This window comes from Pan paniscus, chromosome 3 (assembly GCF_029289425.2).
Source record: "Pan paniscus chromosome 3, NHGRI_mPanPan1-v2.0_pri, whole genome shotgun sequence".
Lineage (NCBI taxonomy): Eukaryota > Metazoa > Chordata > Mammalia > Primates > Hominidae > Pan > Pan paniscus.
Genome location: NC_073252.2, coordinates 2,004,524 through 2,019,679, shown reverse-complemented (window position 1 = coordinate 2,019,679; position 15,156 = coordinate 2,004,524). Strand labels below are relative to the sequence as shown.

Sequence of the window (15,156 nt, the reverse complement as noted above, 5' to 3'; positions counted from 1 at the left end):
TCAACACAGGAGCTGTCAGGAGCCTCCTCCACAAGGGAGTGGATTCAGGTGAGACTCTGGGCTTTTTAAACTAGAATGCTTAGTTTCAAATCTAACAACACATGTATGGGACCTGTATGCTGAAAACGGCACAACCCTGATGAAACAAAGATCTAGTAAGTGGAGAAATGTAACTTGTTCATGGATTGGAAGACTCAATAAAGATGTCAATTCTTGGGCCGGGCGCAGTGGCTCATGCCTGTAATCCCAGCACTTTGGGAGGCTGAGGTGGGCGGATCACCTGAGGTGGGGAGTTTGAGACCAGCCTGACCAACACGGAGAAACATCATCTTTACTAAAAATACAAAACTAGCCAGGTGTGGTGGCGCATGCCTGTAATCCCAGCTACTTGAGAGGCTGAGGCAGGAGAATCGCTTGAACCTGGGAGGCGGAGGTTGTGGTGAGCCGAGATTGTGCCATTGCACTCCAGCCTGAGCAACAAGAGTAAAACTCCATCTCAAAAAAAAAAAAAAAAAAAAAAGTCAATTTTTGCCAGGTGCAGTGGCTTACATTGTAATCCCAGCACTTTGGGAGGCCAAGACAGGTGGATCACCTGAGGTCAGGAATTCAAGACCAGCCTGGCCAAGATGATGAAACCCTGTCTCTACTAAAAATACAAAAAATTAGCTGAGCATGGTGGTGTGTGCCTGTAGTCCCAGCTACTCAGGAAGCGGAGGCAGGAGAATCGCTTGAACCTGGGAGGCGGAGGTTGCAGTGAGCCGAGATTGCACCAGTACACTCAAGTCTGCGTGACAAAGCGAGACTCCGTCTCAAAAAAAAAAAAAAAAAAAAAAAAAAAAAAATTGTCAATTCTTCTAAATGGATGTATGTAGTTACAATGGAATTCCTATCAAAATCTCAGCAATATTTTTTGTAGATGATGGTTCTAAAATTTATGTGAATGTAAAGGAACTAGAATAGTTGAAAGTTTTGAAAAAGAAGGTGAATAGAATGAGCTTATCTTTTTCAAGGGTTATATGACATCAGGACTGTGGTGTCGGTGGAGGGATAGACAGATCAATGGAGCAGGACACAGAACCCAGAAATAGACCCACAAAAGTCTGGCAAACTGACTTTTGCAAAGGTGCAAAAGAAATTCAGTGGAGAGGCCGGGCGTGGTGGCTCATGCCTGTAATCCCAGCACTTTTGGAGGCCGACACAGGCAGATCACGGGGTCAGGAGATCGAGACCATCCTGGCTAACACAGTGAAACCCCGTCTCTACTAAAAATACAACAAATTAGCTGGGCATGGTGGCGGGTGCCTGTAGTCCCAGCTACTCAGGAGGCTGAGGCAGGAGAATGGCGTGAACCCGGGAGGCGGAGCTTGCAGTGAGCTGAGATCGCGCCACCGCACTCCAGCCTGGGTGACGAGTGAGACTCTGTCTCAAAAAAAAAAAAAAAAAAAAAGGAAAAAAATTCAGTGGAGAAGGATGGTATTTTCAACAAATATGCTAGATTGGCTGGAGCAAAATCCAAGAGCAAAAATGCAAGCCTCAACCTAAGTCTCACACCTTCTAGAAAAATTAACTCAAAATGGATCACAGGCTTAAATGTAAAGTGCAAAATATAAAACTTGCAGAAAATTGTTGGCATCTAGGGCTAGGCAGAGTTTATAGACTGGACAGCAGAATCACAATCCATAACAGGAAAAATGGACAAATTGGGCTTCATCAAAATTAAAAACTTGTGGCTAGGCATGGTGGCTCATGCCTGTAATCCCAGCACTTTGGGAGGCTGAGGTAGGAGGATGGCTTGAGGCCATGAGTTTGAGGTCAGCCCTGGCAACATGGCAAGATCCCATCTCTACAAAAAATTTTTAAAAAATTAGCTGGACAAGGTGCGGTGGCTCACGCCTGTAATCCCAGCACTTTGGGAGGCCAAGGTGGGCAGATCACCTGAGGTTGGGAGTTTGAGACCAGTCTGACCAACATGAAGAAACCCCGTCTCTACTGAAAATACAAAATTAGCTAGGCATGGTGGCACATGCTTGTAATCCCAGCTACTGGGAAGGCTGAGGCAGGAGAATTGCTTGAACCCGGGAGTTGGAGGTTGCAGTGAGCCAAGATCGTGCCATTGCACTCCAGCCGGGACAAGAAGACCGAAACTCCATCTAAAAAAATAAAAATAAAAATAAAATTAGCCTGGTTGGGCACAGTGGCTCATGCCTGTAATCCTAGGACTTTGGGAGGCTGAGGCGGGCGGATCACCTGAGGTCAGGAGTTTGAGACCAGCCTGACCAACATGGAGAAACCCCGTCTGTATGCAAAATTAGCCGGGTGTGGTGGTGCATGCCTGTAATCCTAGCTACTCGGGAGGCTGAGGCAGGAGAATTGCTTGAACCTGGGAGGTGGAGGTTGTGGTGAGCCGAGATCGTGCCATTCTACTCCAGCCTGGGCAACAAGAGCAAAAGTCCGTCTCAAAAATAAATAAATAAATAAATAAAAATTAGCTGGGCATGGTGGCACAGACCTGTAGTCCCAGCTACTCCGGAGGCTGAGGTGGGAGGATCCCTTAAGCTCAGGAGTTTGAGGCTGCAGTGAACTACGATCACAGCAGTGCATCCCATCCTGGGTGACAGAGTGAGACCCTGTCTCAAAAAAAAAAAAAAAATAAATAAATAAAAACTGGTTCTGCCAAATACCGTTAAAAGAATGAAAAGGTCCGGACGCAGTGGCTCACGCCTGTAATCCCAGCACTTTGGGAGGCCAAGGCGGGCGGATCACGAGGTCAGGAGATCGAGACCATCCTGGCTAACACGGTGAAACCCCGTCTCTACTAAAAAAATACAAAAATTAGCCGGGTGTGGTGGCGAGCGCCTGTCGTCCCAGCTACTCCAGAGGCTGAGGCAGGAGAATGGCGTGAACCCGGGAGGCGGAGCTTGCAGTGAGCCGAGATCGCACCACTGTACTCCAGCCTGGGCGACAGAGCGAGACTCTGTATCAAAAAAAAAAAAAAAACACAAATCCACTATTATATTTGGAGATTTCAACACTGCTCCCTCAGTAATTGATAGAACAAGTAGATTAAAAAAACTATAAGGATATAGGTGTGAGCCACCTTGCCTTTAATTTTTTTAAATTGTGAAAGATACATGAGGTGTACAGAAGAGTATGGAAAATAACATAAAGCCTCTGCACACATAACCAGTTTTGTCAAATCTTTGCCAAAATGGCTTCCAGATCCTTTTTGTTAGTTCCTGATCCTTTTGTTAGTTTTTTTTTTTTTTTTTGAGATGGAATCTTGCTCTGTCACCCAGGCTAGAGTGCAGTGACACCATCTCGGCTCACTGCAACCTCTGCCTCCTGGGTTCAAGCGATTCTCTTGCCTCAGCCTCTGGAGTAGCTGGGATTACAGGCACCCGCCACTGCGTCCGGCTAATTATTGTATTTTTAGTAGAGATGGGGTTTCACCATCTTGGCCAGGCTGGTCTCGAACTCCTGACCTCATGATCCACCTGCCTCGGTCTCCCAAAGTGCTGGGATTACAGGTGTGAGCCACCGCGCCTGGCCTTGTTAGTTTTTATGGAGGTGAAATTAATATAAAATAAACCACTTAAAGCATACAACGTAGTGGCATTGATACATTCATAATGTTGTGTGGCCACTCCCTCTATCTAGTTTCAAAACATTTTCATCACCTCAAAAGGAGACCCTGTACCCAGTAGGCAGTTGCTCCCCATTCCCCCCAGACTCGCTAATCCACTTGTTATTTGCCTATTCCGGACATTGCATGTAAACGGAATCATCCAGCATGTGACCTTTTGTGATAGTGTTTCTTCAGTCCCAGAGTCAGGCAAGGGAGACTTGGTCAGCCCCATCCTAGGGTCCCTGCTACCCAAGCCAGCCCCATCCCAGTGGCTCTGGGGAACCTGCCCAGAACAGCCCTGCAGCACCAGAAAGGCATGGGCACCAGGCCAGCCCCGCCCTTCCCTTCAGGGCTTCATCAACGCCAGACCACCATGGACCTGAGACAAGGCGGCTTCTCCTGTATGGGAGCAGGTAGCATTCTCAGAGGGCCATCAGGAGAGCAGGTGGTGGCAAAGCCACAGACTGTCACTATGGTGGGACAAACCCCTTTGCTCTGAGGCTCAGCTTCCTTATCTGTAAAATGGGGAGGATTCCAACACCTTCCCGTGGGCTAGTCCACAGCAAGGGCTAGCTACACAGAACTGTGATGACTGACCCTCAGCCACGGCAGGCCAACTGCCCCACAGCAGCCTGAAACATGGCCCTCATCTGACTCCTCCCACATGAGGGAGAGGTTTGAGCTCTGAGACCCAGCAACCATCTCTGGCCAGCAAGTGTGTCCCTGTAATCTGCCCTGTAGGAGGGCTTTGAAATGCTTTTCGGTTTTGTGGACATCATCAAGGCAAATGGGACATTACTTTAAAGGGGCACAGACTCGTATTTCTGTCTTTTTTTTTTTTTTGAGACGGAGTTTCGCTCTTTCCCCCAGGCTGGAGTGATGTGATTTCGGCTCACTGCAACCTCCGCGCTCCCTGGGTTCAAGCGATTCTCCTGTCTCAGACTCCCAAGTGGCTGGGATTATAGGCGCCCACCAGCACGCCCAGCTAATTTTTGTATTTTTAGTAGAGACCGGGTTTCACCCTGTTGGCCAGGCTGGTCTTGAACTCCTGACCTCAGGTGATCCACCCGCCTCGGCCTCCCACAGTGCTAGGATTACAGGCATGAGCCACCGCATCCGGCCAACTCTTATTTCTTAATCCACTAAAAGCCCTTAATAATTATCCAAGTAATGGCTGAGAGGGGTGGGTAGATATAAGTTAATCAGTCACACAGCTCTGACGTTTGTGATTTGAGGTGGTTGTCTCGGGTCCACAGGGGCCAGGATGGAAACCCAGCTCAGGAGGGGCTGCCATGGGCAGAGCCTTGCCCCGGGCAAAGGTGCCCTCATCCTCTTCTGGCCACTTTCTGCTCTGGTCCACGTCACAAAGACACTTGTCCTTGGGTAACCTGGCCAGCACAGCCTGACTGTTGCAGGTGGGAGATTACCGGACCCCAGCGAAGAGAATGGCCTGGACGCCTGCTCCAGCCCTTCTCCCCTCCCCAGCCCCGCTGGGACTCCCACTCTTCCAGACAGGTGAGGCTGACTCCAGCCTGTCCTGGCGTCAGCTGGCCTGGCTTCGCAGCCTGCACAGGACTAGCCTTACCAGGCCCAGAACCTGTTGGGAGGCCCCAGCCTGACCCCTGGGAGCCCCCAGCCTGACCCCTGGGAGCCCCGATGCCTCCTCCAGCATCCAGCCCCAGGGGTGCTGCGTGGCCTCACCCATAGCCTATTCCCGGAACCAGCCGGCCTCCATGCATCTGTTTGCCCACAGTGTCCACTGTGGGACGTGGCCACCGAGCCCCACGGTGGCCAGGGGACACAGGTGGCTCTTTCTCCCGTCAGACCACCCCTTCTCCCCACCCCCACCAAACCCTCAGGGGGCGCACATGGGGAGGCACTGGACCGCAGCGTCCCTCAGGCCCCTCCCACCCCAGGGGCCCCTCTCCAGGGGTGGGGAGCATTTTTCTCCTGCACCTTTGAGAAATCATCTGGTCTGAAATAAATCCCGCCCTACCTCAGTGGAATCTCCAGAGTCGGCGGATAGCCACACAGCCCAGGGCCAGCACACCTGGCCGTCAGAGGCCCGCCCTGGGTCAGGCGGCTCATCTCAGCCAGGACACACCCGAGCCCCAGCACGGGAGGCTGGAGAGGGAGGCAGGGACCCCCTTCCTGGGAATTTGCTGGAGACCCCGAGAGCGGGGCACGGCCTCCTTCCGCTGCCCCTCTCCTCTGCAGGGTGCTCATCCCTAGGGACCCCCCAAGAGTCCGGTCTCCCTGGGCCCTGCTGTGCTCGGACGGAACCAGGCCCCAACCCCGCCTATCGCCAGAAGGAGCCTTGCAGCACGGTCCGCCCTCGGCGCCCATGAGCGAGGGCCTGATGCACACTGTGCGCGTGCAGAAGTGCGACCCGAGAGGGCGAGCGACCTGCCAACGGCTACACAGCGGGCAGACGGCAGGCGGGAAGGCGGCGGCGGCGAGCCTCGGGCCCCGAGACCGCGCGCCCCAGGCTGGGTCACCGCCTGAGCCACGGCTAGTGCCGACCGGGCCCTCCTCGCTGCGCGTCCTGCCCCGCCGCCTCAGGTCGCCGCCGCCACAGGTCTTGCCTTCTAGGCCTGGAGGACGCCGCCGAGTGCCAGGCACGCACGCGCGCAGGGGGCGGGGCGTCGATCCGGGGGCGGGGCCAGACCCTCGCACAGGGCGCGCTGTGGACTCGGTGGGCGGTGCGAGCCTGGGCCCCTGGAGGCCCCGCCCCCTCCGTCGGCGCGGCTGAGGGCCGGCGTGGAGAAGGCGGCGGCTGACGGGCTCGCGGCGGCGGCGGGGCGCGGGCGGCCAATGAGGGCGGCCGGAGGGGGCGGGGCGGCGGCCGCGGTTTTGTTCCGCCGCGGCTGAGGCGCGTCGCCCTGAGCGAGCGGGGCCTGGGCGGCCGGCAGTCTTCTCGCTCCGCCGCCCCGCGGCCGCGCTCAGGTACCGAGCCCGGGCGGAGCGCGCCGCCGTCCGCTCCCCTCTTGTCCACGCTGCCCATGCCTCGGCGCACCGGCTCCGAGCTTTGCCCGCGGCACGTGGAGGGCGCGGGCGGTCGTGGGCGCGGGGCCCTGCGCTCCGAGCTGGGCGCGTGGACTACGTCCCCCAGCCCCCGCCGTGTGCGCCGCCCGTCGAGGCGACTTTCCCGCACGAGGCGAGGCCCGCCCTGGTGGCCCCGCGCCGTGGTTCGGTGGCGCGAGAGGCGGGGAGTCGCCGTGGTAACCGGGGCCTTGGGGCGTCACGAAGGGGACCCAGACGCGGGAGGCCAGACTTCCCCGGCGACCCGAGGAGGGGACCTGCGGCGGATTCCGAAGCCGCTTTTTCTGCGTAGCCTGGAGGGTGTAAATCGCCGAGATTCTCCTGTGTGGAGAAGGCGCCGGTGCCCGCCCGCTGCTGCCCGACTCTAGAGGGGTGTCTTTTCCCGTTAATCTGAGCGCAGTCGCGGAGCCCCTGTTTCCCACGCAGCCTGTGTTAAGTGGCCTCGTGAGTTTTCGCGCGGCATCCTTGGTGCCTCTTCTTTGAAGCTAAGCTTCCATAACTCTAAAGCACTTTTCGTTTTAAACTCAAACCAGACTCACACTTGATGTTTCTATGATCATCTATCTCCCAGTACGGATGGATGAGTTTGGCTTCAAGAATGTGCTCGTGGCTGGTGCCAAGGGAGTGAGTTTTTTCTGTTGCTTGTTGAGTCCGTTACAGATCGAACTCCTTGTTCCACTCTTTCCCCCTTCTCACTACTGCACTTGACTAGTCTTAAAACGAAACAAAAAAGGAAAAGAATGTGCTTCCGTTTCATAATATTTAAGAAATTTAACCTGAACATATTGATGCTGCTTTAAACACCCTCCTGTCGCCTGAGCTTGTCCCTCATCAGAGTGGGTGCTAGAAGGGAAGTGCACCCTTGCACCCTGAAGGTAGGCTGGGAAACGGTTTTGATTTATTTGAAGCTCTTCAATATTACCCCAAAATGGAAACTGTCATTGTTTAGAAACAGCGACTTTTCTTTAAATTGCGTTAGTTAGCGCAGGACAACTAGGTGGTAGTTCTTTCAGACAATTGTAGTTTTCCCTCGTCCGGCGCCATTGTCCCGCCTCCTTGAGTCCTCCTTGTGCGCTGGGTACTGGCAGTCCTGATCCCCTTCTGTGGCTTGATAGTTGATTCCCCGTGCTGTCCCGTGAACTTAGAGCTTTTGATTCTGCAGCTTTGTCCCTCTGTTGTGTTCTGTGTTGCGACTTTGAGGGTCACACTCACTGAGTCCTTGGTAATTGTTCCGCCCCTTTGGATGCGTCCTTATGTTTCTTAGATTGGACGTGGGGACCACAGAACGTTTTTGTTACTACTTGAAGTATATAAGAGAAAATGCCAAAGTAATTTTTTCTTTTTTTTTTTTAGTGCATGCATTTCTAGTTATAGAGGTAGTTGCTCTATAGTGAGGCCTTTCTAGTTATAGAGGTAGTTGCTCACATGCAATGATGTGCACAGGAAACAGAAATAGGAAGAGGCTCTAATCCGAGAGAGTACACATTTTTAGCTGGTAGATAAAAGAACTAAGAAAACAGGTATTTTTCACCGGTGCATTGGGAACAGGGAAAATGTTTTTTTAAAAAAGGAAATTAAGGCTAGGCGCGGTGGCGCACACCTGTAATCCCAGCACTTTGAGAGGCCGAGGCGGGCAGATCACGAGGTCAGGAGATCGAGACCATCCTGGCTAACATGGTGAAACCCCGTCTCTACTAAAAATAGAAAAATTAGCTGGGTGTGGTGGTGCTCGCCTGTAATCCCAGCTACTCGGGAGGCTGAGGCAGGAGAATCATTTGAACCCAGGAGGCGGAGGTTGCAGTGAGCCAAGATGGCGCCACTGCACGCCACCCTGATGACAGAGCGAGACTCCGTCTCAAAAAAAAAAAAAAAAAGGAAATTAAAAATTTTTATATAAACCCTTTTGGCATTTTCTGCAATGATATTAAAGAAAAATTGAATTTCACAATCTTTTAAGCATTTGTTATTAAGTGGTTATAATTTGAAAATGTGTGTCAGGGACTCAGGAACTGTCACATGTGTTATGTAGTTTAATCTGATTCCTTGGAGCCTCATGAAGTGGGTGGTTTCTTCTCATTTTCAGTTTCCAAGGAACCCCGGCCTGGAGAGGCGGTTACTTGTCCAGGTGAAGTTACTTGGCCTGGCTAGTGAGTGGGCCCACCTGGTGTCTGAACCCGGGGCTTTGTGCAGCTGTCCAGAGCTCACCTTGTGTTCTTTACCTCACAGTGAAATTACTTGGTGCAGTTTATCTTTTTCCATGTGGTGATATGGTGCAGCCTGTTCTGACCAGTGGAGTGGTTACAATGATAATCTTCATTTTACGATTTGAATTTCTTGGCCAGGCTTGGTGGCTCACACCTGTAACCCCAGCATTTTGGAAGGCTGAGGCAGGAGGATCACTTGAGCCCAGGAGTTGGAGACCAGCCTGGGCAACATAGTGAGACCCCCATTTCTACAAAAAATAAAAATAAAAAATGAGCCGGGTATGGTGGTGTGCACCTGTAGTCCTGGCTACTTGGGAGGCTGAGGTGGGAGGATTGCTTCAGCCAGGGAGGTGGAGGCTGCAGTGAGCCTAGGCAACAGAGAGAGGCTTCATGTCGAAAAAAAAAAAGATTTGAGTTTCTTCTCCTTTGTTGGGTTGCAAAAGGAACACTTCCAATGTGGTTTCAGTGCACTTAAAAATAGCGAGTTCAGCCGGGCGTGGTGGCTCACACCTGTAATCACAGCACTTTGGGAGGCTGAGACACGGGGAGAAAGCCATCAACCTTGTGGGGCTGGACCCTACGAGGTGGGTAGGTCACCTGAGGTCAAGAGTTGAAGACCAGCTTGGCCAACATGGTGAAACCCCGTTTCTACTAAAAAATACAAAAAATAGCTGGATGTGGTGGTGGGTGCCTGCAATCCCCGCTACTTGGGAGGCTGAGGTGGGAGAATCACTTGAACTCGGGAGGCTGAGGTTGCATTGAGCTGAGATCGCGCTGTTGCACTTCAGCCTGGGCAGCAACAGCGAAACTTCATCTCAAAAAAAAAATCGAGTTGCTAGACACTATACCTTCTGCCCCCACACATGCAGGACCTCCTGTATGACTAGCATCCCCCACCGGAGTGGTACATTTGCTACAGTTGATGAGCCTACATGGACACATGCTTATTATCCAAAGTCCATAGTTGACATCAGGGTTCACTCTTGGTGTTGTAGTCTATGGATTTAGACAAATGTGTAATGACCTTTGTCAACCATTATAGTATCATGCAGAATCATTTCACTGCCTTAAAAATCTGTGCCCTGCCTCACCTCTCTCTACCCCTGGCCCCTGGCAGCCACGGTTTTTGTTTGTTTGCTTTTTTAAATAGTCTCCACAGTTAACCTTCTCCAGAATGCCATATGGTAGGAATCATACAATACGTAGCCGTTTCAGACTCGTTTCTTTCACTTAGTGACATGCATTTAAATATCTTCTGTATTTTTTGGTGGTTTGATAGCTCATTTCTTTTTAGTGCCAAATAATATTATACTGTCTGGATGTACCACACTTTATCTGCTCACCTACAGGAAATCTTGGTTGTTTCCAAGTTTTGGCACTTATGGATACAGCTGCTATGGGCATCTGTGTGCAGGTTTTGTGTGGACATAAGTTTTTAGTTCCTTTGGGTGAATACCAAGGAGCAGGATTGCTGGATCATGTACACAGTTGCTCCATATCCTCCTCAGCACTTGGGTGTTGTCAGTGTTCTGGATTTTGGACATTCTAATTGGTGTGTAGTGGTACCTTGTGTGTAGTGGTTTTTTTTTTTTTTTTTTTTTGAGACGGAGTTTCACTCTCGTTGCCCAGGCTGGAGTGCAATGGTGCGATCTCGGCTCACCGAAACCTCCGCCTCCTGGGTTCAAGTGATTCTCCTGCCTCAGCCTCCCGAGTAGCAGGGATTACAGGCATGTGCCACCACGCCCAGCTAATTTTGTATTTTTAGTAGAGACGGGGTTTCTCCATGTTGGCCAGGCTGGTCTTGAACTCCTGACCTCAGGTGATCCACCTGCCTCGGCCTCCCAAAGTGCTGGGATTACAGGTGTGAGCCACCGTGCCCGGACTTTTTTTTTTTTTTTTGAGACAGAGTCTTGCCCTGTTGCTCAGGCTGGAGTGCAATGGTGCGATCTTGGCTCACTGCAACTGCTGCCTCATCCTCCCGAGTAGCTGCGCTTACAGGCGCCTGCCATCATGCCCAGCTAAATTTTGTATTTTTAGTAGAGACGGGGTTTCGCCATGTTGGCCAGGCTGGTCTTGAACTCCTGATCTCAGGTGATCCACCCGCCTCGGTCTCCCGAAGTGCTGGGATTATAGGCGTGAGCACCACACCCGGCCCCAGTTGGTGAGGGGTCTGTTAAAGTCTTTGCCCCAATTTTTTCTTTAGTTGGGTTGGGTTCTTTTTTTTTTTTTTTTTTTAAATGGAGTTTCCCTCTTGTTGCCTAGCCTGGAGTGCAGTGGTGCTATCTTGGCTCACTGCAACCTCCGCCTCCTGGGTTCAAGGGATTCTCCTGCCTCAGCCTCCCGAGTAGCTGGGATTACAGGTGCACGCCACCACGCCAGGCTAATTTTTGTAGTTTTAGTAGAGATGGGGTTTCACCACATTAGCCAGGCTGGTCTCGAACTCCTGACCTCAGTTGATCCACCCGCCTTGGCCTCCCAAAGTGGGATTACAGGCATGAACCACTGCACCTGGCCTGGCCTTTTTTTTTTTTTTTTTTTTTTTTGGAGACATGGTCTCACTCTGTCACCTAGGCTGGAGTGCAGTGGCATGATCTCGGCTCACTGCAACCTCAGCTCCTGGGTTCAAGTGATTCTTCTACTTCGACCTCCTGAGTAGCTGGGATTACAGGTGTGTGCCCACACGCCCGGCTAATTTTTGTAGTTTTTTGGTAGAGATGGGGTTTCACCATGTTGGCCAGGCTGGGGTTTTCTTATTGTTGAATTTTAAAATATCTTTTTATATTTTGGATAATGGTTCTTTGTCAAGTCTTTTGCAAATATTTTCTTTCAGTCTGGAACTGTTTTTTATTCTCTTGACAGTGTCTTTTGCAGAGCAGATATTTTTAATTTTAATGAAGTTCAACATAACAATTCTTTCTTTTATGGATCGTGCCTTCAGTGTTGTATCTCAGAAATCATCGCCAAACCCAAAGTCATCTATATTTTTCTCTTGTGTTATCTATCTAGTAGGATTTTGATAGTTTTGCCTTTTACTTTAGGTCTGTGATCCATTTTGAGTTAGTTTTCATGAAGGGTGTCCATACACTCCATGTCTTTTTTTTTTTTTTTTTTGAGATGGAGTCTTGCTTTGTTGCCCAGGCTGTAGTGCAGTGGTGTGATCTCAGCTCACTGCAACCTTTGCCTCCTGGGTTCAAGTGATTCTCCTGCCTCAGCCTCCCGAGTAGCTGGGATTACAGGTGTATGCCACCACGCCTGGCTAATTTTTATAGTTTTAGTAGAGGTGGGGTTTAACTATGTTGGCCAGACTGGTCTTGAACTCTTGACCTCAGATGATCCACCCGCCTCGGGCTTCCAAAGTGCTAGGATTACAGGCGTGGGCCACCGCACCCAGCCTCATGTCTTTTTTTCTTGTGGATGTCTAGTTTTTCAGCAGCACTTGTTGAAAAGACTCTCTGTTCTCTATTGTATTACCATTGCTCCTTTGTCAAAGATCAGTGACTGTGTGGTTCTATATCTGGGCTCTCTATTCTGCCTGTTCCATTGATCCAATTGTCTATTCTTTTGCCCATCCCACACTGTCTTTTTATTTTGAGACAGGGTCTTGCTGTGTCACCCAGGTCGAAGTGCAGCAGTGCAATCATGGATCACTGCATCCTCCACCTCTGGGGCTGAAGCAGTGCTCCCACCTCTGCCTTCTAAGTAGCTAGGATTATAGGCACGCAGGTAATTTTAAAATTTTATGTAGAGATGGAGTCTCACTATGTTGCCCAGGCTGGTCTTGAACTCCTGGGCCCAAGCCTTCCAAAGTACAGGGATTACAGTTGTGAGCCACTGTGCCTGGGCACACACTGTCTTGATTATAGCAACTTTATAATAAGTCTTAGAGTTGGATAGTGTCAGTCCTCCAACTTTGTTCTTCTCCTGTGATATCATGTGGGCTATTCTGGGTTGTTTGCCTCTCTGTATAAACTTTATTTATTTATTTTTTGAGATGGAGTCTCACTCTGTCACCCAGGCTGGGGCGCAGTGGTGCAATCTCAGCTCATTGCGACCTCCACCTCCTGGATTCAAGCAAACCTCCTGCTTTAGCCTCCTGAGTAGCTGGGATTATAGGCGCTTGCTACCACGCTCGGCTAATTTTTGTATTTTTAGTAGAGATGGGGTTTCACCATGTTGGCCAGGCTGGTCTCAGGGTGAGTTCTCTTGCCATCTGAAGGGAGGACACGGCCACTGTATCCCTCTGCAGTGAGACAGCGTGTTGACAGCTCTTCCCTCTGTGTGTGAATGGAGAGCCAGAATGAGCAACATCAGAGGAAAGCTCCAGTGTGAAAGCAGAAGCCAGGAAAAGCAGAGAAGACCAAGGGAGCTGAGATACGGAGTGCAGGGACCAGAAAAAGTAATTTAAAACCCCCATGAAAAGCAGCCCTGTATATGTAGGCTCAGAGATAAGCGTGAAGACAGGTCCCGACATGGGCATTTGGAGAAGAGGAGGGAGCCCTTGGGGGTGAAGCATACACACATCATTGGAAGGGTTGGAGGAGCGGAGGATAGATCCTAGAACAGCGGCAACAGCAGCAAGCGTGGGACACGGAGTCCAGGAACAGACGGAGATGCAGACCAGGGTGGGGTGCAGAGTGCGCCATGAGCCAGGCTGGAAGGACGTGGTCTCTGGACCAAGGAAGACCTTGCTTGAGGTGCCTTGAGCATTTTCTAAAGTTGGGGCGAGAGAAGACCCTGAAAGCTGAGCAGGCATCCTGGGAGTGGGCTTCTTACAGAAGTGGAGGAGAGAAGAGGTGTGGTCTTCACGTGCCCCCCTTCTCAGGAAGCTGCAAGATGAGGGGGAGGGGTGCCCCGCGTGGGCTAGAGCACAGCCCCGCCAGCGCTGAGCACAAGGTGGGACTCCAGGAGCAAAAGGGCTGAAGGTGTCCTGATGTCTTTGACCAAAGGGCTTATTCCTAGGAGGTTTATAAATCTGCTGGGGAGATTGGGGCAAGAGTTTATACTAGGCAGAAACTTTGCACTCGTAAAAAGGAAGGAATTATGAACTTTGGAGAACAGACCCCACTGTGTGGCCTAACTGGAAACACTATAGTGACATGATAATGTCAGCGATGACTTGACAAAATTTTCACACAGCCGTATTGGGAGGTGTGGGGTGGGGCTGTGTTGGCAAAGAGATACACCCTGACGTGCCTTCAAGCCAGCAGATGATGCTCAGAGGGGCGCACTGGGGCACAGTCCAGGAGCAGCAGTGTCTGCGGGCTGTGTGCATGGGTGTAGTAAGTACCCAAGGACAGGGCTGAAGGGGTGGAAGTGGCCACTGTGGAGTGGCAGGGGTGAGGCCTCTGCACGTTTGGGAGTAGCTCAGTATTGGTTTGTAAGCCAGCACCCTGTGTGTGTCGCCGTGGTGAAATAAAATACAGCTTGTTTTAGGGGTTGAGTGAGGTCCGCCCCCAGAAGTCACATGTTGAAGTCCTGACCCCCCCAGTACTTCAGAATGTGCACTTACTTGGAAATAGGGTTGTTGCAGATGTAATGAGTTAAGATGGGGTCACACTGGAGCATGGTGGGTCCTGCCCCAAAATGACTGATATCCTTATAAAATGGGGAGACTTGCACACAGGCACACGCAGGGAGAATGCGGTGGGAAGATTGGAGTGACGCCAGAGCCGGGAGGGAGGCCTGATCAGTCCCTCCCCAGAGCCTTCAGAGGGGCATGGCCCTGCTGGCATTTTGGTCTTGGACTCCCAGCCTCCAAGGACAGCTGGCCAGTTCGTTTCTGTCCTAAGCCACCACTTTGTGATACTTGGTTATAGGAAGCTAATTCATGGCTCTACAAATGCTCTATCTGACTGCATGTGGATCGAATTAAATTAAAACACAGAAAAATCGAACCTGCTTTGGTGCCTTTTTGGAGGATGAGTCCTGGAGAATGAGAGTGGCCAGAGCCGCCAGCCGAGGGCATTTTGCCGCTGTCCCGTGAGGCGGCCATCTGAGCTGAGGCACTGCCTGTGGTGGGGGCTCGTCCCTGCTGCCCCCGTGGAGCTCCAGCTCTGGGTTTGACCCTCCTAGGGGTCTGCAGGGCACTGGTGTGGCCAGATCCTGGGGAGCGAGGGGAGAAGATGGGGGAGTTGGGGGACCAGGGTGAGGATTTTGGCCTCTGTCCTAAGGGCTGAGGAGGCTGTTTCTGGGGGCCAGAGCATTGTGATCTGCTTTCCGCTGAGGTCGGGCCAAGGGTTGCCCAGTGGATGGGAATGAGTGTAGGCTGCTGCGGTCCTCCAGACC

General features: G+C 51.5%; 1 protein-coding gene across 8 annotated transcripts in view; it reads left to right on the top strand.

The window, feature by feature from the left end:
* FAM53A (family with sequence similarity 53 member A) overlaps positions 1 to 15,156 on the top strand; it is a 53,764-nt gene continuing 38,608 nt past the window's right edge. Inside the window, exon 1 of one of the 8 annotated variants that reach the window (XM_063603651.1) lies at positions 1 to 6,243. The gene's annotated coding sequence lies outside the window, so the exon portion shown is untranslated. Of the gene's footprint in view, positions 6,244 to 6,447; positions 7,543 to 15,156 lie in introns of those variants that run through there. The other 7 variants (XM_063603655.1, XM_063603657.1, XM_063603653.1 and 4 more) reach the window with 7 other exon arrangements.